The 24,804-nt window shown below is 38.0% G+C and overlaps 1 protein-coding gene across 2 annotated transcripts in view; it reads left to right on the forward strand.

Moving 5' to 3' along the window:
- Positions 1-6,618: 6,618 nt before the first annotated feature.
- Positions 6,619-24,804, forward strand: part of EYA2 (EYA transcriptional coactivator and phosphatase 2) — a 234,134-nt gene continuing 215,948 nt past the window's right edge. The window contains exon 1 of one of the 2 annotated variants that reach the window (XM_023494546.2): positions 6,619-7,097. The gene's annotated coding sequence lies outside the window, so the exon portion shown is untranslated. Of the gene's footprint in view, positions 7,098-7,189; positions 7,973-24,804 lie in introns of those variants that run through there. The other variant, XM_031951572.1, reaches the window with a different exon arrangement.

Genomic DNA, 24,804 nt, shown 5'->3' on the forward strand with positions numbered 1-24,804 from the left:
TCCCCATTATATTTGATATGGTTCTGGAAATGCTAGCAACAGCAATTAAGCAAGAGAAAGAAATTAAAGGCATATAAAGAAGTTAAAACAATTTCTATTTGTTAATGATATAATTGTTTACTTGGAAAATCAGCAAAGATACTATGTGAGATGATTAATAGCTTCAGCAGAGTTTCAGTCTGTAAAATAAATCTACAAAAATCAACAGTCTATATAATAGTAATAAAACACAAAGTCTTTGTCCTACAAGTAGCCTTCAGGGCATCCTTAAAACTGCATCAGCATAAAACTGAATTTCCTCTGCCTTCTTACTAAACCAAGAATCCTTCTTCTCTTTAAATTTTGCTTGCACTTGACTTTTGATAGAGTTAAACTCTGCCTTCTTAGAGATGAATGAATTATCCTGCTTGTAAACCACTGTAAAGTTCTCATTTTTCATTTAGTAGTTGCTCAGTTTCCCCATTATTTTTGTCAAATCAATATTGATTTTGAGGCATTCAGTTGAGTAAATGCAGTATTGTATCCCAAATCTTTGAAAACTACCCACTTCATTTCTGTTCCACTGTTGCCAATTGTTTGTTAGTTCAGCTTTTACTCCAAGTGAGCAACAAACTATTCCAGTTCAGAGAAATTCTCTAATCCGTTGACATTAAGTTTTCTAAAAGTCATCTTAGCATGAGGCTACCATTTTTGTTGTTGTTTGAATTGAGAATATGATTAGTCCAGCATTCTGCAGAACACATCACCTTCATTATTCTCACATCCTGTTTAATTCTTCTCCTTACAAAGACACAGTCTGTAAATGCCAATGTTTGCTGTGAGGGTGCATCCATGAATTTTTATTGTGTATAGATAAATAGAAGACAGTGCTGGTGATGAGAAGGTTTTTTGACATACAAATCTTCAGTAGTAAGTGATTGTTGCTGTTTCCAGCTCCATCCTTCTCAAGGACTCTTGAGTAGAACTCTAGTTGGTAGAGCTCTGTTTGGTAGTTTGTGCCTACTTTTGTGTTAAAGTCACCCAGAATTATGAGCATGTCCTCTTTCAGCATATTAATGATTTGGCTCTCTGAGTCTTCATAAAATGTTTCTTTGACTTTATCAGGGTTCATCATGGGAAGAGCATATATCCTGGTAATGATGGCATGTCACTTTCCTGCCAGTGGCAATCACATTGTCTTTTCATGACATTTTGTCATTCATTTCTTTTAGTAGGCATATTAGCTTTTTGACTAGATTAGTTTTGATTGTATAGCCTATGCTAGTTTCAAGGCAACACCATTTCACTATGGCCACACCAGAAAAACATGTATTCCATTCCACCTTCAGCAAGCTGGCCTTTATTTGCTAACCTTATTTCACCTAGGACTGCTATTTAGATGTGATGCCTGCCGAGTTCTCTGGCAACAAGAGCTATTCATCTTTCAAGTCTACTGGATTTGGTGTTTTATAAGTATGCATACATTCCATGAACCAATGGTGAATGGAATAATTTTTGTAAATGTTTTGTACAATTTTGACTTTTGACCACAGAATGGGATCCCTATCTCCCTCAGTAAGCAAGCCGAGGTTGGATGAAGCAAATTTTAGGTCACCTTTTCTAGCCCTTTTCTCATGACAGGTGAGCAATACAATCCTTCAAAAAGGCTGCTGACACCCAGAAGACTGCTGAATACCATTGCTGCTTCCAGTGAGAAAACTATTCTGTGTCCTGGGCCTTTGATGTTCAAGGATGGGCTCTAAGTAGTCCACCAGAGTTTACTTCTGCAGCCTTAGTAGCTATTGAAAAAATTTTTTCTCATCTACCCATTCTATGGGAGGAAGTCTTCACATGCTTGTAGTAAACAACCCCCTATTTCACTAAAAGGGTTGAGATCCCCTCGCTTACCCTCCATATAGTTAAGCCTATCTGCTAAAATACTTTACTGGGTATGTTCATTGTGCGTGCTACAGCTTCTTGGAGCCACAGATGAGAGCTGGGTGAATCAGATGGACACCACAAGATAGAAAGCAACTCCTGAAAAGTGTTCAACAACCTTTACACTAGAGGTACTAGTCTTTTCTGAGCAAAGCCAACACTCAATAGATATATTAATACGTTGTTGGTGAAGCTCTGGAATGGTACAAATATTTCAGAAAGCAATTTGGAATTATGCAAATAAAGTGATGAAAATGTCCAGTTTTTGAACCAAAGATTTCATTGCTAGGCTTATACCCTACAGGAGCCATCAACAAGAAGACAATTCCCATATATTCCAAAATGTTTGAAGCAACATTTTTTACATTAGCTAAGAATGGGAACAAAGTCAATACCCATCAAAAGAGGAATGGCTAAATGAATTATGGTACATGGAGACAGTGAAATATTACTGCCCTATAAGAAATAATGTATGTGATAAATACATAGAAGCATGGAAAGAGCTATAGAATTGATGCAGACTAAATTAAACAGAATTGGGAAAACAATATGCACAGTACTTTTGTTGCTCAGTTGTGTACAACTCTTTGTGACCCCATCTAGAGTTTTCTTGGCAAATAAACTAGTATAATTTGCAATATCTTTTTCCAGGTAATTTTTCAGATGAGGAAACTGAGGCAAACAGTCAAGTGACTTACTCAGGATCAACTCTAAGGCCATATTTGAATTCACAAAATGAGGCTTCCTGATTCCAGGTGCAACACTCTAACCACCGTATCATCTAGCTGCTCACAATAACTACAACAATGTAAATGCAAGGACCAAAAATCAAAAGTAAATATAATTAAGTTATAAAGACTAAGTAGAACTCAGGTGAAGAAATATGAGAAGACACCCCAAAATGATTCTGTCCTGAAGGTAGGAGAGCTACAGGTGTTATACATTGCACATGTTTTCAGGGGTTTTTTTTTTTTCTGTGTATTGATCAGTCATGAGTCTTTTTTCCTCTCTAAAAATACTATGTGTCATATAGGATAATTCTCTGGAAGGGGAAAAAGGAAAGTTATTTGGATTAACTATAATGATATAAGAAACAAGATATCAATAAAACTAAAAAAAAATTTATTGATGTCACAATAACTTTCCAATATTTGCTCTTCCTTCCCTCATCTTCTAGCCAAAATACTTTATTATCATAAGACATAATAACAATAAAACAGTATAGTGGATTAGCATGTTGAAATTGGAATCAGGAAGATGTAGGTCCAAATAATGCCTCAAATATTTACCAGCTATGTGATAATGAGTAAGTTATTTGCATTCCCTTTGCCCTTAGTTTTCTCTCCTATAAAATGGGAATGATAATAAGCCTGCCACAGGTTGTTTTGAACTCAAGTAAGAGACTATGTAGAAATCACTTTGCAAATTTTAAATTACTTTGTAAATGAGGTATTATCATTAATAAGTAAAACCATTTTATACAATTCTGACAACATATGCAGTGACTGATAACATGTAAAGCATTGCTTGTCTCTATAAAGAGAAGGGGAATATTTTTATCCTCTAAATTCTCGAATCAAGACTGGACATTGTACAGTCAATATAAAGGTATCTATTACCTGAGTTCAGCTATCTTTTAGTGTCCTTTTTGCTCTTATTACCGCAGTTATTGTGATCTCTTAGTTGTGCTTTCTTCATTCAATATCAGTTAATTAAAATCATCCTATATTTCTCTAAATTCTTCCTATATATTATTTCTTATGGGATAATAGTATTCCATTATATTCATGTGAGATGATTTATTCAGTCACTTCCCCCAATATATAGATATCTCACAATAATTATATCATTAAAAAAATAGCAGATTGGTATTTTAAAGAGGAAAGCCTCAGTTACCTAGAAAACTCAGTTCTTGGGATCAGCTCCTTTCTGTGCCCAATAAAAGAGGTGTGACTATAGTCACCCCTGTTCCTTCACACAGTCAAACCAATCTCTCTTCTTGAGAGAAGCTCTAGATGCAAACATTTGCTTCAAGAGCCAAGAGTAATGCTTGTGGATGTTCGGGTCTTGCTTCCTTCTCAATGTTCACATTTGTTTAACAGTTTAGCATTGTTTGTATTATACTGTTTGGAGAGGGGGGGGGCGGGATTGAGGGGGAGAAGGAAGGGGAGGAGGGAAAGAACCACACCAAGAAGCTCCATGCTTTAAATTTGATCCTCAGCCTCTATAACAAATGACCTTTCTTTTCCTTAGGCCAGTTTAAAAAAACACACCTTCCCATGTCTGTTGTTAATTCCTCAATGACAGAGCCCCAAATGGAGGGACCAGGGAGACATTCCGGTTGCTTAGGTGAATAATAAACATGTGATGAGTGTGGAAACCTGGATTTATGCAGGGGAATGTTGTTGCTGTTGGTTTCCCAGTGCTCTTTCCTGTGGCGTTGTCTGTTTTAAGTCACACAAACATAGGACCAGCTTAATTATCACTCCATCAAAGATACTGGCTTAGTTGGGAGACAGCAAAAGAAAGGGAGAGTGTTGGGAAAGGAGGAGGAATTGGAGGTCGTCATCATATCTAAAGTTCCTCCCAGAGACAACGAAAGCCACAACTGACAGATTTTTAGGAGAATAGACAACAGGGGAAGTGAATTCTTAGGGTTAGAGAAGTGACTCGCTCTGCTTGGTTTAATTGTTATGATAGGGGTTGTATAAATGAATTTCAAGTTAGAGTAGAGTTGAAAGATTTTTATAGCTGAGCCTGCTGGGAAGATGAAATAATAATGTTGTTCTAGTATGAGGATTTTAGAATTGATCAGCAAGTGGGGCCAAAAAGAACAAGAAGAAAAGATTGAGACAGAGAAAGACACACCCAGAAGAAAGCTTATTTGAAGCCTCTGGTAGCTTCCTAAAAACTATCTTAATCGCTATTTCTGGAAGTCAGTAAAAGAAACAGAAATTAATGAGAGAAAATGACAATATATAGACACGTTTTCATGCTGTGTATGTTAGCTATATAAATATGGTATATTTGTGACTATAACAATGCAGAAAGTACAAGGGTGTATTTAATTTTAAACTTTTAGCCTTAGAAATGGCATTTTAGCCTTAACATAAACTACATGCTTAAACATTTTCATGCAGTTTAATTTTTCTCTGTGTCATATTCCACTTTAGATACATACATACGTTTGTATAATATATGTGTGTGCTTAATATGTGGTGAGTTTTGCAGGGGTTATGTGTGTTTTACGGGAGTTGTTCTTTTGCAATTGTACTCTGTGTGTATGTGTGTGAATGAAGTGACTCATTAACTGAATATGGAGATCTTTAGGGTGTAAATTGTGTGTGTTTAGCAAAGTGGAAAAAATTGGGCTTGGAGAATATGAATCTATTAGAGGATTGCATGTGTCTGTGAGATATTTATGTGTATGTGAACCGTGGTCTTGCATTGGAAATTTTTTGTAGTCTTTAAGGTCTGTGAAAAGAACAAATCTGATCTCCCAAAATGTCTAGGAAGTGGAATTTCTTGCACTTTTCCTCAGAATGGGAACTGTTGCTGGATTCTTTGGAAACTTTATATCCAAGTCTGGCATTTTGAGTTTTCCCTAGAAAGCTTTTGCAAGCCACTAAAAGGTTTGTTCCAGGTAAAGAAGGTAAGGGGGCCTGGAGGCCAGAAAGGACAGAGAAATGAATAACAGTCACAGATATATGGCTGAATTTTAATGTTTTTGGATGAGAATTAGGTGACTTGATTCCTCCTCAGCAAAGCCCACTTTGCTAAATGCCTTTGGATGAGTCCTTTATCTCCATCTACAAGAGCAACTAAAATTAGTAAGCACCACCTGCCTTCTGCTTCCCTCTCAGGGATATACTAAACAATCAGGATTAATTGAGATAATGGGCCAGAATCGGCTAGGTGAGTAAACTGGTTTGGGGAAGCTTTAACCCTTTCAATACAATAGGGTACTTTTTAGTTCATAAAGGTACAGTTATGGTCTGAAAAAATGAGGCTACCTTGTAATTCATTAACATGTTCACAAAGATCGGGTTTGTGTTGATCTTGTTTTGTTTTGTTTTTTATCTTGTTTTGTTTTTCTTTTAAATGTAAAGTGTTAATACCTGCCAAAATATGAGCCATTCTTATAGGATGGGAGTGTTGTTGGACTTGATGGGTTACTGAAGGGAATGCCTCAAGACAGGATAGAATGTTTTGGCCTGTCGTTTAGAATGGGGTAACAAGGATTCGTGCTTCAAGTATTGCTGCCCCAATTTTACAAAACGTAAGAGATTGAAAGCTGGAAGGGACTTTATAGACCAGCTAGTCCAGCCCTCTCCTTCTTCAGTTGAGGAAACTGAAAAGGCCTAAAAAGGCTATATGACTTAGAACATACAGGTTATAAGTGGAAGTTAGGATATGAACCAGGTCCCCTCATCCATCACTCTTCCCAATGAGGAAACTGAGACTGAGAAGTAAAACAGAGATTTGACTGGTCTGTCATTGCGCTGGGATGTGAACCCGAGTTTTTTACTCCAAGCCCATTATTCTTTGCAGTACCCCATGCTCCCTTAAAAGTTTCCCTGTAAACTAGTGTCTGGATTACAGAATATGTCCCCAAGTAGATGTCTCCTTCAGGGGGAGTCTTTACGAGGGTGGAGGGAGAGAGAGAAAAGACGCGGTACGGCGGCTCCCAACAGTGGGGAGTTCCGAGAATAAGTGCCTCTGCCTCGGGGTGCGGTGCTCCCCACCGGGAAAAACTAGGCGCGAGGGCAGAGTGCGGGCAGGGAACTGTCGGTGGGTGTGTAAGGGGGAGGGGGCCCGAGAACCTCCCCTCCCCAGGCGTGCTCGGGGTTAAGCGAAGGAAGTCTCTAAGCAGCAGCTGCCTCAGTCCGATACCCGCTCCTCGCCGCAGCCCGGATCCTCCTCGAGGCGCCGCGCGCCCCTGAGTGTCCCAGCTCCCCGCGACCCTTTCACCTCGCACACGGGCCTCGCCCCGCCCCACCCCACCTCGCCTGGGGGCCGAGAGTGCCGCAACCCGAGGGGAGGAGGGGGAAACAAGAAGAGACTGGAGGAAAGGACGGCGGGGAATTGGGGGGAGGGGGGAATCGCTCGGCCACTAGCGCCTCCGCAGCCGCCCGCAGGCTCGGCCCCGGGACGTGGGAGCTTCTTTCCAGCAGCCCGCGGTGAGTACGGAGACCATCACCCTTTCCCTCTCGCGCGCATTCTCACACACACACACACACACACACACACACACACACACACACACACACACGCCTCCCACGGGCGCACGCTGGCCTCGGGTTGGGGAGGTAGAACAGAGTGAGTAACTAAACTGGGAGACGAAGGCTAGAGGGCTAACCGCTCCGGCTTCCCAGACCTCGCACCCCAGTCGAGTAAGGGTGCTTCTCCTCTAAAAAACAACAAAACGCTGCCCCTGCGAGCGCCCTCCAACGCCTCCAGCGGGGTTACGGAGGCTGCTTCAGGGGCCATTGACAGGCTGCGTCTACAGAGGCGCGGAGCTGCCCGTGCGCGCTGTCTTCTGGACTGATTGACCCAAGGGGACTGAGTGCGCGGGCTGGGGGAGTCGAGTGAGCGGGACTGGCTGGGCGCCCTGCCCGACCTTCGCGCTCCGCCGGTGCCTTGGAGAACAGGCTCGCCTCGGGTCTGGTGCGGAGGAACGGTGTTGGTCCGGGGGAGCGCGGCCTGTGGGGCTGCGGGACTGCTCCCCAGCACTTGGGGCTTTGCTGAGGAACCGATGCGCCGCAGATTCCCGAGATTACCCAACCACTTCTGCGGACAGGGATAAACCGGGGCAAACCTGGCCCAGGTGGCCAGAGCCGCGTCAGTGCTGGGCTGAGGAGAAAGAGTGGACAAGTGCTGGGCTAGCAAGGGAGGGAGGGAACATTGTAGGACGCTGCCCCTGATCCGGCTAGCGGCCGAGTGCTGACAGGCGCCAGGTGCGGAAACCTTCCTGCGCCCGGAGACTGCTGAGGACAGAGAGGTCAGAGCGGGCTGAGTCCGCACCCGCTGCCGGAGGAGGACCGGCACATTTAAGGTGAGTTTGCGGAGACCAAAGCCTGCCTACCAGGCGGGGGCCGGGGAGATGCTAAAACGAGTTGGCTCTGCTAACTCCTAGGAGTCAGCAGGCAAGCGGACGTTCTTTCCTCTTTGAAACTCGCTTTGGATTGAAAAAGCCGAGGGCAGTGGTGTCCTAACTAGTGACGCTTCTTCCCTTGACCCTCTTAGGAGTGTTAGATTGTTGCCCTAATCGCCACTTTATTATTTCCTTCCCCGGCCGAGAATGGGACCCCAAAATAATTGGTATTTGTTACGCAGAACCTGGTGACGAGAGGTGCTTACTAAAAACACTGGGTTGGTCTATGTATTTGTTTCTTTTTGAAATTTATTATTGTTGAAATGAAGAAAACAAAGAATGGGATTTTATGCCACGATCCAAAATCTTGTTTGTTGGTTTTAGCTCATGAAGTTTTGTTTTTGTTTTTCCTGCCCAAAATAAATAATATAGTGGTATAGAAGTTATTTAAGTGCAAATACATAAGTGCAAAAGGTCGGATAACTACCTCTCAAAACAACTACTTAATGCTGAAGCAAAACAAGCAAAAAACAGCCTTGGGGTTAAAGCACTTGCACCCCCAGAGTCCATAACTCCTTTTCACTTGATGAATTGTTAGGGCAGTTCGTAGGGTCTCCGCATTGGAAGAGGTGAAACTGACCATGCGGGTTTGAGAATCTGAAAATAAAACTCATGCTGAATTTTATGAACACAATGTTGAGAACTGCCACATAATCTTTAATTACCTTTTTAACAACAACAAAAAAAAATTACAGCACTTCCATATAAATCACAACTGTTTCAGTGACGTTTAATTACCTGATGCAGTGAAATGAGTTAATACCAAACCTGCATCCAGAGCTGTTCTTAAGGCTTAGGGGAATTTGAGAGTGATTTACAAACATCAAATCAGCTTTTGAGTGTTAAATTATGTCTGAGTTAGGGAATACCTTCCAAAGGAAATTATTGCCCAGGATACAATTGCTGTGGTTTTTTTTTTTTTTTAATATTCCATTCATGTAATAGTATATTTCTCCTCTACTGAAATTTTCATTGTTAAATTACATATGTGCAGCCAAGAAAATGTTTTGGATTTGCTTAAAATTTATTAACAGGCCCTTGCAAACATTTAATTCTTTAACATTGTAACTAACAAATGGGCTGGGAGTACATCTGAACCAGGTTCAAAGCAGTTCTATACTGGATGCAGGAATCTCTGCTTCCCTCTTTTGAAATAATCTACATTCAAAAACTTCTCTCAAACTATCTTCTCCCCTGTTTTTGTTAATCTTTCTCTAATCTGTAAATCCAACACAAATATAAGCTGCTATTATTAAGATTTTTTGGCTATTTTTTTAATCTTTTCTCTCTTCCCTCCCCATTCCCAGATTTTCTCTTGATGCCACCCCTTACCCCCATATTGCAAGAGTACCTGAGTTTTTAGATATACAGCTTTATTTGTTTTCTAATCCAAAAAAGATGATATTTAATTTGGATGGCCACTGAAGGCAGATTTGGGTTTTCTTGAAAGCAACTACAATTAGCTTTTTGCTGTAACAAGTGACTAGATTTAAAAATTCTCTTAAGATAGATCCCAAGTAAAACCCTGTATGAAATCATGAGAAGATTCCCAGAACAGCCAAGGGAAAAAAAAGAAAGAAAGAAATGAGATATTACAGTCATTAATATTTTCTGAAATATTTTTAATTCCTCATTTAATTCAGAATTTTAAAAATAGCTTTGTGATAATATTTTATACTTGACTAGATAAGAGTTTTCTTTACATCTCCTTGAGCTTTTCTTGCCTATATATATTTGTATACATACATGGAAGACCGTTTGACATTTCCACATATATAGGATGACCCAAATGTCTTAGTGTGATTTTTAACTGCACTAAGACTTTTGGGACACATGGTATATACACATTTTCTAACTGTGTGTATATGTATGTACACATAATTCTAACTATTAACTTACTAAAGGAAATCAACATGTCTGGGGTAAATTGTATCTTCTTTAAATTTCATAATCTCCTGTCTGAATGACTTGTAAAGAGCTCACAAAATGTCTTGGTTTGGGGGCTTATTATATCATTCTCATTTGGCCAAGTACTAAAACTATGATGTTGGCATTATTTGGCATTATTTCTGTTGTTTTACTGCTGAAGGATTGTTAACCATATTCAAGAGAATTAATGAATCAAATCAAGCTGTTATTGGAAGACTGAAAACACCATTTGCAAAATGCATTTTTTTTAAATGGGTGCTCTTGCAGTCTAGGGTGAGCATGACCTTGTGTAGACACAAGTGGATCTGTGTAAAATGTACACACTCGACTTGTGTTCATTTTAAAAGGGCATGTGCTCCCAACTACAAGATCTGTCCTTTCTGGCAAAGAAGAAGCCAGTTTCCTTATTTTTTCAGTTACCTTTCCAAAGATAACTTTGGTCAAAGACAAGAGACAAGTTTTGCTAAGATCTGACTAGAACTAGTTCTGATGGGATTTCGTGGCCCTGTGAACTGACTCTCCCCACCCCTTCACCAGGCTTCTGCTGCCAGATGTTTTTTAGGTGTCCTCAGCTGGAGTGCCCAGTTAGACGCTAATTAGCCTCACCATAAACTCCTTGTATAATAAAGTCACAGGTTGTTATGCTTAATGTGTGGAATTGATTGCAGATTATGATGACTCTGAGCAGTGGAAAAAAATGCTCTCTGTAGTCATGAGAAAATGAGAGATGTGAAGTGTTGTTGTTTTTTTGGGGGGGTTAAGTGATGGGGGAGGAGGTGGCATACAATTGGGATCATGGGACTTTGAGCTACCTTAAAGATCATGTAGTCCTATCCCTTTATTTTAATGTTGAGGAACTTGAGAGAGGGGAAATGAACTGCCCAGCTTCAATAGATGGTAAGCAGCATATCCCAAAACAAATCTAGGTTTTCAATACTGTTTCCATGCATACATACCACCTCTTCCTAGTGGGCAAACTAAAGCCCTCAGCAATGAAATATTTTATCTAGAGAATTACCCATGCATTCTTTTCTCTGGGGTACATGTCATGAAAAAACAGTGAGATGTCATGGCAATAGCACCAGACTTGGAATCAGAACACATCCTGCCTGAGTGACTTTGGTCAAAGAGCAAAAAAAAAAAAAAAATAAAATTTACAAGAAGAGAAGATTGTGACAGTTTTTTGTGTTGCAATGTATGATTATACTGCACAGCAAATGGAGAGGAGATCATCAGTAAAGAAGAGTAGTTGGTGTAAACCTCAGTTTCCCCATTTGTAAAAAAAAATAATAATAATGATTCTAACATTCCCCATCTCACTGGGAGTTTATGGAACAAGCACTATGTAACTCCTGAGGCCCTTTAGAAATATGAGCTGTGGTTATTATTGGGTTATTATTAAAATGTATAGTTAAAACATTACAAATATAGATAACAACGCCTGCTGGTTCTGGCAGCACAGCCCATTATTTCTACGTTATGAAAGATGGAACAGTACATAGGGAAGGAGAGAAATTATGTTTCCCAACTGGATTTGGGAGATTAAACAAAGACCCCTAACTTAGTACTTTCTATTGGCATTAACCTTTCTGCAAAAAGGAAAGAAAAATTGGAGAGTCCTTTTTAAAAGCAGGATAGTACATAACTAATGTGATTTTTCCTTATCTCTAGTGTTGCTGGACTTAAGTGCTCCAACAGCCAATAACTCCCAAGGCAGAAAATCTCAACAAGAGGGTGCTGCCAGGACAGTTCTCTCTGGTGGCAGAACAAATTTTTTTCTTTATCCACATCCCCCTACCTCACTCCTTGCCAAGTGTTTAACCCCAGTAAGGACACTGAGCTGTGAAAACACTGAACTGTTGACAGAAAAAGCACATTCACATCCCCCTTCCATCCTTCTCCATCCCATAACAAGTCTTTCCAAAATGGTTCCTTTTTGTCTGTTGCCGTTGTTAGCAGGGAACAGGAAATAATTGGCCAGTGGCTGCCTTAATTCACTTAAGACAATGCCTCATTTTCTTTATTTGCAGATCTTAACTCTTTTAATGGTGTTTAACCAACACCCTGGTTTAGGGTGGGGCTAAGCCCCCTTCAATTAGGTGGGACCTCATAGCAGTGACATCCTGGTGATTGACAATAGCTGCTCACTGGGGACTGACCCTGGGAATCCATCCTTGCCCTCTTTTAATGGAACAGAGCTGAGTAATAATAGCTCAAAATTCTATAGAGTCTTAAGGAGTAACTTGTTTTGTAATCTTCGTGTGCAGATGAAAATATTTTTAAAGTAAGAAGAATATTATGTTTAGAGAAAAAAGGAAACTGAAAAACTCTGGTCTGGATTCTTTCTCTATAACCTCTGGCTTACTTATCATCTTATCCATTCATTGCTTTTGTTCACTCTCTGTTTACTCTCATTTAAATTGTTTTGGGGGGGAAAAAGATGGTTGTGATCTTTGTGCTCCATGCCGATTTAGGATATTTGGTGCTTTTACTCTCAATAGCTCTATATGTACTGTTTTAATTAAGATGTAAAAAGCAAAGACACTTTTTCTCCTAAGCTTCACCACTGAAATTTGTTAACAGAAGAAAACAAAAACAAGCATTTAGATAATAGGGGTGTTGTCTCTTATCCGTAAGTCATAGTACATTTGGAATGTTTTCTTGGAAAGGATATTTGGTGATACCTGATATTTTCACTTGTTTCTTCCATGAAAAAATTGGTACAAATTTAAATTGGCCACACACATTTAATAATTTAGATATCAGGAAAGAGGCTAAGTGGGAGGCCATAGACTGTACATAGGGGGAAGAAATGCCAAGTTTGCATGGAAGGATAATAGTTTGCAGTAGGATTTGTGTTGCAGTGTCTGTCATTACATTGCATAGCATCTTTTTTTTTTTAAATAGTATTTTTCCCTCAGTTACATGTCAAGAAAAATTTTAGTATTCATTTTTACAAGATTTTGAGTTCCAAATTTTTCTCTCTCCCTCCACTTCCCTCTTCCAAAGATGGTAGGCATTTTGATATAATTTATACATGTCATTGAATAGCATCTTAAGAGGAAATCAGCAAAAAATAATTAGTAGCTGGCATAGAAAATTGAACAATTTCTTTATGAATAAAATATAAGATGTTCTAAACCTAAGAGTTTAGGGATGGTGTGTATGTTTAAATATTAATATTGATGGTATGATGTTAATAGGAGTTAGTTTGTGAAGGACAGTTAATTATTATGAATATCTCATTGCCCACAGATACATCTCAGTAAACACTAATATCACCTTTAATTACCTCTGAAAAGTCTGTATCTAGATGAAAACGTGATGTATTAGAAATCTGAATCTGGAGCTTTGATCAGTTCTCAATCCACAAAAGAGCTGGATTTTAGTGGTCTGAAAAACTAATTGTTGCTGTTTATTGTTTATTTTATTGCTTGGTTATGGGAGAGGCTCCCTAATTGGGCAACACAAAAAGGATTGTTATTTTATTGCCACTAAAACATTTTACAAACAATTCATCTGATATAGGTGACTATAAAAGCTTTTGTTTAAGGAATTAATTTTCCTCTATATATGCTTTAAATGATAGTTCTTTTAATTTTTCTTTTGTACCCACTAAACATGTTTATAACTCAATGGCATAATGGATAGAGAGCTAGCCTCTGATCCGGAACTGAGTTCAGGATCTGCTTTTGGCATATTCCAACTCTGTGCTCCCGGTTGTATAGACTAGAAAGTGCTGACTTGCATTGGAAAAGGGAATTTTCAGCATTCAGGAATTTTGTTTAATGAAATCATAGTTCGTTACCTATCCCCCGTCCATATACAGCTGTCTATCGTTATCTCAAGCCCAGCTTGGCCACCAGCTAATGGATTTTTTTTTAGCCACAGAAACTTATGAAATAATGTCATATGGTTCATTTTATATTAACAGAATGAGCACCCGCACCAATCCTGGGTATTTTTTAAAAAATGAAATGCATGAAGTATGTTCCATAGGGGATTATCTTTTTTTTGTGAATTTAGCTAAAGAAACTAAGTACAAAATAAAATTATTTCCCCCTAATGAAAGGGCAAATGTGCGACATTCCACCTTCATGTGAAGGGAAAAAGGGAGGCAGAATGATACATAAATGAGACAACCTACTCTTCTCTCATTTCGTCTGCTAGACTGTATTCATCTCTGAAGTACATTACAGTCTATGAACTGAAAAGGCATTTTAATTTTGTAAAGGAGAGAAGCTCATGCCAGAGACTCGCGTCTGTTTCAACAATCACTGTTTCTGTAACATACCTACGTGGGGTTTCATGGTCAGATGTGGCCGTGCCAATAGGAAAATTACAGAGGGAAAGGATGTTGAAAACATTGACTCTTCTGTGAAGAAATGGGGAAAACATGAACAAATCCAACATTTTTTTTAAATTGCTTTAACACGAGCTTAGAATATTACTCTTCAACTTCTATCGAAAAGTGACTGTGACTGATTAGTGGACCCCCAAGTTACCAAATATCTCCAAATTGCTTTTTTGCTGCTGGAGCAACATATTCCAACACATCGTGTGGGCATTATTTAATGTCGTATAGATGGCAGTTTATTTTTTTGACCCAAAATGAGAAAACATGGGGAATTCTCCAATGCTTTTTTTACAGGCTGCTATTATGAAGAAAGCAGCCAAACCAGAAAGTATTAGATCATGGGCTTTAAATGCATAAATAAGCACTTCTAAGGTCACCAAAAAAGCAAGACTGAAACCACCACCACCACTAACCCACCGCAAACTGCAGGAGCCCCAGGGGAATGACCTCAGCCAGGCCCAACTTCCTGTCTGTGTGACTGACATTTTTGGTGATGTAGGTGCAGAAAGGGGGCTTCTAAAGATTGTTAGCAGAAAGAGAACCAAGGTCAGATTAGAGAGAGAGAGTTTGGGGATTTAGTTTCGATTCTGGAAAATTGAAAAGCAGGTGAAGAGCCCTTTAGTAATTAAATAGCACTAAAGAGCCCCAGCCTTTAGCGATTAGAATCATCAGTTTTAGAATATTGAAAGGAATCTTTTGAAATCATCTAATTCACTCCCCTTGATTTTTTACAGATGGGGAAACAGGTCAAGTAAAGGGAAGTGACAATCTAAGTTTCCTAAATTGCTGAATCAGAATTTGAATTCAGATCTGATTATAAATCCTAGTGCTTTTTCCATTTTACCACAACTACCTAAGTTTTATTAATCTTCATATAAATTGATTCTTGTTTCCACATTATGGTTATTTCTCCTTAACACTGAACCTTTCTTTGTAACAAAAGAAAAACATTTAAGCAAAGCAAAACAAGCCAAAACAAATCATTTAACATTACATGCCATATTCTACATCCATAGTCCCTATTTCTCCACTGTAATATGAAAGGTACATTTTCTTATTATTTCTTTTGGACCACGTTCATTTTTCTTCAAGTTCATCAGTTGTTGGCTACTTTCTAATGTTATATTTACATTTTCATAGTCATAATGAATATCTTCTTAGTTCTATTTTCTTCATTTTCTTTCATTCCTAAGGATCTGTTTATACTTCTCTAACTTCTTCCTATTCGTTGTTTTTGTGATATTTTAATATTTCTTCTACATTTATAATTTGTTCATCCATTTCCCAAATAGTGGGTACCTATTTTGTTTCTTTTTTTTCTATAAGGTTTTTGAGTTTACTCTGCTATTAATTTAAGTCTGACATATTCTACTGAGATCTTGCCATTCTAAGGCCTGGATAAAGGCTTCTCCTAGATCATTTATTCAAGTGCAGTGTAAGTGAAAGAAGATTTTGGGGTGAAATGGTAAGGGATTATTTCCTCTCCCAGAGGGATGACCTAATCCTACTTTATTTATAACAGTTTGATTATAAAGAAACAATGCAGGAGATGTTTTTTTTCTGCTCCAATTTTACAAGATCCTTTCTCCATTATAGTCCTGGAAAGTAGATAATGTAAATATGTTTGTTGTCATTTTCTAGAGTGAAAACTTAAGTGTCAGAGAAGGAAAGTGAGAGTAGAAATAATGCCTTAAAACTTAGTGATAAAAAAAGACCTTAGAAAACATAATATCCTAGCTTTTAGAGTTTGAAGGCACCTTAAGATACCATCAAATCCAATCCCATCTATAAAATGAGAAAACTGAGGCCCAGAAAAGGGAAGTGACATACCCAGGATCACAGTTTGTTTTACACCAGAGTCAGAACTTATTACTAGATTCTCTGACACCAAATTCTCTGATGCAGAACTTTTTCCATGGTACCACTATAGTTCTGGCATGCCATACATGAGTGTTAGAGCTCAGAGATTGGAACTCAGGACTTGCTGTATCCAATTCTAGTACCTTCTATTGTATGCCTGCTGGCTGTCTGAATTCCCCTGAGATCCATTTCTGATCTAGCCTTACCAAGACTAAGTGAAGGATGAGGCAGAGGGAGAGAATTGTCTTCTGTTAGATTTTCTCCAATTTGCTGACTAGACAGGATCATATGCCATAACATGTTGTGACTTGCTGCCTTTCATTGTAAACAGTTTAATGGGCAGAGTCTTGGCAGCATCCAATAAAGAAGAATACAATAGGAGAGATCATTTATAGCCTGCCAATGATGGGTAAAGGCTATGTTGTTGCCATCTTGGTAAATAGACTGCTCACTATGATATGGAGTTAATTGTTGGGGTAGGGAGAGAAGGAGAAGAAGGAATTTCTTCAACTCAGCAAATGTATTAAACATTGGAAATTCCTCCAGGATTACTCAGGCACCCACAAGAAAGACAACTGGGGAAGAGACACAGGAGTGGGCTTTGGGGGAATAGAATGACTTTTTAGTGGTTTGCATCCAGAGAGGAGGCATGTCAGACTGCTCCCTATTTCCCCCCTCCTCTGTGTTGTTTGTGTGTGTCTTCTGTACATGATTTTGGAAATAACCCTTTTTCTGGGAAATTTTGCTGTTTTGGTTTTTTTTCCCCTCTGAGTTAGAGAGGGAATTTGGCTTTTTCCCTTAAATGCTCAAGCCAATCCTTCTATAACAGTTGAGTTCCTATGCTTGATCTTATAAACTCCATTAATAGGACATTTGCTGGTCACCTTCTGATTCGTTTAGTACAGAACATCCTAAAATAATACTAACCTGGAGATTTTTTAATATCCCCATCCTCACTGAAAAGCTAGTACTTACCTTTTCAGATCTGTTCTGATGAACTGAGGGATGGTTCCAGGCATTAACCAAAATTGGGACATAGTAGAATCAGTTTGCTTCTCAGAGAAAACCCAGGGTCTCTTTTTTTTTCATCTTACCTTCTCTTGAGGGAAATAGGATTCACAATCATCATGTAAAGTGGATAATAAAGGTAGATAAGCAATGATCTAAATAAATTACATTGATATATCAGATAGTTGTAATGTCCTTAGCCCAGTGGCTAGCAAATAGTCCATGATTATTCCTTTCTTCTTTCCTTTTAGCCCTGCCCCGTCCTTCCCACATTTTCAAAACAACCCTGGAAGGGAAGGGGCTCCCTGTTTTCAAGATGAGAAAACTTAGACTTTTTCAAGGTGATGTAGGACCTGAACCTGAGTCTTCTGAGTCTATAGTAAATGTTCTTTCCACTTTCCCCTGCTGCCTCACAGTGCTATATAATGGAGATTGTGGCAGGCCCTCACAGAGGATGTAGTATTTGATTTGAGTTGTGAAGTGTAGGTAGACCTTGTAATAGTTAATATTTATATAGTACTTTAAGGCTTGCAAAGTATTTTACACATATTGCCTTCTTTGATTTTCACAAGACCGGGGGGGGGGGGGTAGATGCTATTATTTTGTCCATTTGACATATAAGGAAAGTGAGGTAGGCAGTGACTTTAGGACTATTTGGGTGTCATCCACAGATAAAACTTGAACCCTGGGGAATAAGCAGTGTGGGGTAGTATTTCCTAGGGGTAGAAGACCTTGATGTATATCTTACTTTTGTTTCTATATGGTCTTCAATGACTCACTGACCACCAGTTTTCCTTTTCTGCAAACTGAAAGTTTGAAATAGATGGTTCTGAAATTACCTTTCATTACTAACATTCCATAAATTTATTCAATTAAGTTTTTATCAGGAGGAAATTTTCCACATGGGTTGGGGGTAGGAAGAGAGAGGTTGAGTAGATTCAGAGATGATGTTGACAACAATAGCAAACATTTGTGAAAGATTTTTGCTTAATAGTTGTGGTTTTATTTGAGTCTCAACCCTATGAGATGTATCATATTGGTATTCTCTTCATTTTACAGAAACTGAGGCACATGAAAGTTGTGACTTGTCAACAGTTTCACAGATCATATATAATCGAGCTGATTTTCAAACCCCTATCTTTTCTGTAAATCAACATGTAACAGGAAAACTGACTTTCATGGGGCTAAGTTATTTGTCTTTGTGTCTTTCCCAAGAGAAACAACTTCGTGGTGCTGGTTGAGATCAGGATGTAGGGGATGAGATACTACCCAGTCAACTTGAACTAGGTTTCTTGATAGACACTTTGTAATTGGCACATTTTTTATTCAAAAGAAAAATGTTGCCATTTATGTTGCCAAAGTAATTTTAAAAGTAACAGAAAGCAGCTTTCTGTTTTGTTTAGATAGTATAAAAGAGAACTTCATTTCAGCTTGTCAGTATTATCACTCATTTCTGTATGATTAAAGTTGAATTAAATGAGATTTATAATAGTAACTGCTCTAACAAGATCTGTCATTCATTAGTTGTGTGACATTGGGCAAGAACACTGTCTTTTGCCTTCCATTGCATCCCCAATGTGTGTTGTCTGATGCATTAGTAGTGCTTAATAAGTGGCTATTGACTGGCTGAGAGATTACTTAGTCTCTCTGAATGTCAGTTTTCCTATTTTGCAAAAGGAGATCACTTCTAGACTTAAACTCTGTGATTTTATAAAAACTGCCACTGTCTTTCATTTGCATACTAGTTTTCTCCAGTGCTTAGCACTGTGCCTGGCACACTGAAAGCACTTAATAAATACTTCTTGACTTGACTTTCTCATCATTATTTCATCAGAATTCCTCAATAAAGTATGTAGTGCAGTATTATTATCCTTCATTTTACAGATTAGAAAACTGGGCTGCAGAGAGGAGAAGTAACTTGTTCAAAGTATACACACAACTAACAAATATTAGGGATGAAATTAATCCAATCTCATGACTCCTGGTCCATTGCTCTCTGTGCTATATACTATATGCCTAAAATTATACTTGATTGTAAAGAGACAGGAGATTATGATAGAAAAGGAAGCTCTGCATTCAAGGGTCTTATTTTTCCCTCCTCACATCCCCATTTTAACCTCCTCAAATCTTACCTTCTGCAAGAGTCTTTACCAGTTATTCTCTTTTTGTTGAAATTAATTTCTGTCTACACAGTTTTTCTTGTGTGTGTGTGTGTGTATATATATATATATATATATATAGAGAGATATAGAGAGAGAGAGAGAGAGAGAGAGAGAGAGAGAGAGCGAGCTTTCTTCTCCCCCATTAGAATGTGACGGCAGGATTTTTTTTTTTTTTTTGCGCCTTTCTTTATACCTCTTATACTTAGTACTGTGTCTGGCCATAGTAAGGACTTAATATATAGTAAAGACTTGTAAACTGACCAGTTAGCCTTATTCAGCAGTTTTCAACCTGGGAAACAGGCAAATATAGTCTAAGCAAATTGGTGCCCTTTGGGTGGTATCCAAATGAGTCCTCTTTCTGAAAAGTCCTTCACTCCCACCCCACTCCCAGCATTCCACATTGGTAAATGTTCATCTAAAAAAAAAAAAGAACAAAATTTTTAAAAGCCAAACAGATTTTTAAAAAATATTCAATAAGTGAAATTAAAATAACTCTATTCATGCCAAACTTTGAGCTCAAACCAAATTTTTATAACTGAAGTTTAAAGGCCAAGAAGTCCTTTGGTTTACAATGGGAACATTGTGACAGAACAGTTAACTTGAACACAGTCATGGAGCTCTCTTTGAAATTAGCTTTTCCTTATTAAAATAAAAGGGAATTAATATATGAAAAACTGAGGTCTCTCACACCCAACTGGCTTTAATAATTTTATAAAGAAAAACAAAAGATTGCTGCTCACTTTCTCCTATGACCCCTACGAGAAGACTGCCAAAGGCACCTTTTCCAGGCAACCCCCTTCCAACTCTGCCCACCCAGAGAGAAAATTCCAGTTCTGATAGCCTGGGTTTCTCAGTCTTCACCATTGTCTCATCTTTGAAGACTTCTACACTCTTTGCCATATTCAAATCATGTACTTTTTTCTGTTTTTTTTTTTAACACTGTCGGAAAGAACATTTGGGCTTTAGGAAATGGGTTCTTCCTGATCCTACCTTTGTTGTTATTATTGTCATTTTTCAATTGTGTCTGACTCTTCATGACCCCATCCCAGGTTTTCTTGACAAAAATAATGGAATAGTTTACCATTTCCTTCTCCAGTTCATTTGACAGTTGAGGAAACTGAGGAAAACAGGGTTAAGTGACTTGCCCAGGGTCACACAATTAGGGAGACTGAGGCTGGGTTTGAACTCAGGAAGATGAGTCTTCCTGACTCCAGACCTGGTGCTCTATGAACTATGACACCACCTTATTTCGGCCTTAGTTTTCCATATCTGAAGAGATAAATCACTAAAGTCCCTTTAATCTCTGCCATTTTGTTTTTCTAATATGTGTTTTTGGTGGTTGAGTCTCATGCTTCTGGCTCTTGAATAAACAGATTCCCCCTAAAACGTAAAGGCTATATGACAAGAATCATGGAATTTGAGAGTTGCCAGAGCTGTCTCAGCAGCCATTTAGTTCAGTTCATAAATACACGAAAGAAGTTGCTACTCTTAGGCATGTGACAAATGGTTGTCCAGCCTCTCCTTAAAAATCTCTGAGGAGAAAGAATCTACCACCTATCTCCTTTCAAGGCAGTCCATTCCACTTCAGACAGCACTAATAATTAGGACTCCCTCTACCCCCCCAACCCGGCCTAAATTTGCCTCTTTTTAACTTCCAGCCATAGTTCCCAGTTTTAACTTCAGGAAATGCATAGAATAAATAAGTCTTAACCCAACTCATCAAATATTTGGAGACAATTATATGACCTTCCCTGTGTTTTTTCATATTAAAAAAATTGTGCCTAATTCTTTCAACTAATCCTGCTCTGATATGGACATCAGGCCCTTCTCATCCGGGTCCTCCCCTTGGACATTTTTCAATTCAGTTGATATCCTTTTTGTCAGTATTCTTGGTTCTCAGAAATGAACATGTTCCAGGTGATCTGACTAGAGTGGAGTACAATGCATTAATCAATTGTCTCTCTTTTTCTAAGAGCTCTAGGCTGCATAGAGAAATCCCATTTGTTCTTTTATGTTCCATATTATGCTGCTGACTCGTATTGAATTTGTAGCACACTAAAATCGGCAAGTTTCTCTTAGAACAACTGCTACCGAAGCATATTCCTCCATCCTGTATTTATGAAGTTGCTTTTTTAAATACAAGTGTGAGACTGTATCTTATTGAATAAATTATTTTATATATAACATATAAAAATATGTATGTATGCATTTATAAGTATATAATGTATATTATTAAATTAAATCCAATGCATGAGCTTTTCAAGATCCTTTTGGATCCTAACTCTATCATGCAATCCATTAACCATCCTTCCTAGCTTCAGATTATCTGCAAATTATATTACATATCACAGGGTCAAAGAAAAATCCCTAGGTTATTCTACTAGAGACCATCTGGAATAGAAAACTAGTTTTGGAAAAGAAACTATTCAAATGAAATTAATGTTTTTATCTAAAAGCAAAGACTAAGAAATATTATCCTGGCTCTTCGGGAAACAGTCACAGCATAGTAACTCAATGAAGTAGTATTGAAAGTGATAATTTAAAAAAATTATTCTTACGTTTCTATAATATGTATATCTTAGAGAAGCTTAAACTTTTGTGGGGTTTTTTTCTTTTCTTGACAAGTTGTGAATATTTTTTGTCTGCTGATATCAGAACAAACAACTGGTTTTTTCTTGAATAAACAATCATAGTTAGTTTTAAAAACATCTGTCAACAAAGTTCTTTTGGTGATACCTTGTGTCACCACAGAATGGCTTGGCAGCTTGGGCAGAATGACTTGCTCAGAGTAAATTTTACACATCCTTTTCATGCTAGGCCACTTGTACCCTGCATAATTTCTAGAGGGATTAAACATTTACTTTTCTTACTGATTTCTTCAGAAAATGAGTGGAAGAGAATCTAATTCCAGATACCTAAGGGAAATGCCTGGCTGTCTTTCTGAAGAAGTTCCCTTTTGTTGTGTGTGTGTGTGTGTGTGTGTGTGTGTGTGTGTGTGTGTGTGTGTGATTATTTCTTTTAAGAATCAAATAAAGGATAGCCATTTTATTATTTTCTTTTTAGTTGGGTACAACCCCTATCTGCTGAAAAAACGAAGGCAAAGTATGCTTTATTATTGCCTTGGTAATAGTAGAAGCGCGAATTTCTTAGGGCAAAAAGCATAGAATTCAGAGTAACAGAGCTTTGGGAATCTAATCCTGCCTTTAACACTTGCTAGTTTTCTGACCAAAAACTAATCTTTTTTGTGTGTGTAATCTCTCAGAATTTCAGTTTTCCCATGTGTGGAATGAAGATAATAATGAATATTACTTGCCTCCCATAACTGTTGTAAGGAAAGCATTTTGTAAACCTTAAAATGTTATAATAATGTATTGTTATTAAAGCTACGGATTGGACCTGTGGTTTATTAGTATAAGGAATTCCCAGATAAAAGAACATCCATTAATTCAGCTTGGTCCTTTCTCTGCAGCTTGTATAGTCTTAGAAAATTGTCCAGAGCACCAAGAGGTTAACTTGTTTGCCTAGAATCCTATCCTGTGCCAGAGATAGGAGTTGAATCTTCAAGTCTTGCTAGCTTTTAGGCCAGCTTTCTTTTTTAATGGCAGCTTCAAAGAATTCTAATATTCTTATTAACTATTTAGAGTGCCCTTCCAAGTTTAAAACTCTTTTTGTCATGCACTATAATAAAATGTGATCATCTGGTTTTAGATGATCAAACTTCTCATCCTTAACTTTTTAAAAAAGAAGGCAAATAATGATTTATTTTTAAAGTTATGATTATAGATTAGTTTCAGTAGCCACTTTCAGAGGATAAAACATTTTAGAACCCTGGTCAAAGATCAATGATATTTAGAAGTGACATTGTATTTTCTGAAGGCATAGCAATATGGCACATAGTAGGAGCTTACAATGTGTTTATCAACTGTAAAGTTCTTGAAGAACCCCAAGATCTTCACTTAGCCAAAAAAGAACAATTAAAAAACTCCCAACAACTCAAATCCCCCTCTGAGTGTTTTCTGCTCTGTATTTAAGGAAAGTAGAATAGGATATCTAAAAAAATTTCTTTTAAAAAGGCATTGTATGCAGTGATTCAAGAAAATTTTGATATATTTGGGATGGAAAATACTATCTGGATACCTCTGAGAGACCAAATGTGAATCCAAGCGTAGTATTTTCACCTTTGTTGTTTGCTTTTTTCTTTCTCTTGGGTTTTTCCCTTTTGGTCTGATTTTTCTTGCACAATGTAACAAATATGGAAATATGTTTAAAAGGATTGTATATGTTTAACCTATATCAGATTGCTTGCTGTCTTAGGGGGAGATAAGAAAGGGAGGGAGAAAAATTTGGAACACACAATCTTATAAAAATGAATATTGAAAACTATCTTTATATGTGTATTTGGAAAAATAAAATACTATTGAGAAAAAATTTAATTTTAAAAAGGTATTGTAGTAGAATGAAAGAGCATTGGGGTGAGTATAAAGAGACTTGGGTTCTAGTGCTGATTCTGTTTTGGAATAAGTGGGCAAATCACTCCCCATCTTGGACCTCAGCTTCCTCAACTACAAAATTAAGGAATTGGACTAGATTATCTCAAAATAATTGAGGACTAATGATCAGTGAATAAAGGTTGAAACAAAGTTCTGGTTAGCTAGCTCATTCTTAAAACATCCCATTTGATCAAGTCTCCTACAGCAGTTATAGGAGATGATATGCATGGATTTTACTGTACAGTTCATAGGACTGTAATATTTAAACCAGGGCTAGAAATTGCTTATATTGATCCCCTCATTTTGTAGATTAGTAAACATAAATCGGGAAGGCCTGAGGGATTAAATGACTTGGTCAAAATCACTTCCTAATACATAGCAAAACCTAGATTTGAACTTCAAATCTGGGTTGTTGTTTTTTTACCATGCCACAAAAAGGCATAGGAGAAAAGGGGGAAATAAACCTTTATGAAGTAAATCTCATTAGAAGTTCTGTACTAGAGATGAAAAAGAAGTCATTCCTTTTGATAGTAACATGGGCATTTTTAGCAAGTATAGCACTGAGAAAGAAGCAATGTGTGAGAGAGAAAGAACTGGCCTCGGAATCAGAAAGTCCCACTTCTGATACCATAGTGTTTGTGAGATCCACGGAAGTCACTTAATCTCATGGTACTTCAGAAAATTCTAAGACTTTAAAACTATAGATAGCAGAATAGATGTTTGTTTCCATTGATTGATAGGATTTCCTCACTTTGAGTTCCTTATATCTCATGGGTTAGAGGTTCTCCCAATCCCCCCCAAAAAAAATAAAACCTCAAAATAACACTGGGAATTCAGCTTTGCTGAACATAGAGTAGGAGTGAAATGAAGAAGACTATCCCAAAGGGAGAATACACCCTAATGTGGGATTTGTCCAGGACTTTAGAG

This window comes from Sarcophilus harrisii, chromosome 2 (genome assembly GCF_902635505.1).
Source record: "Sarcophilus harrisii chromosome 2, mSarHar1.11, whole genome shotgun sequence".
Lineage (NCBI taxonomy): Eukaryota > Metazoa > Chordata > Mammalia > Dasyuromorphia > Dasyuridae > Sarcophilus > Sarcophilus harrisii.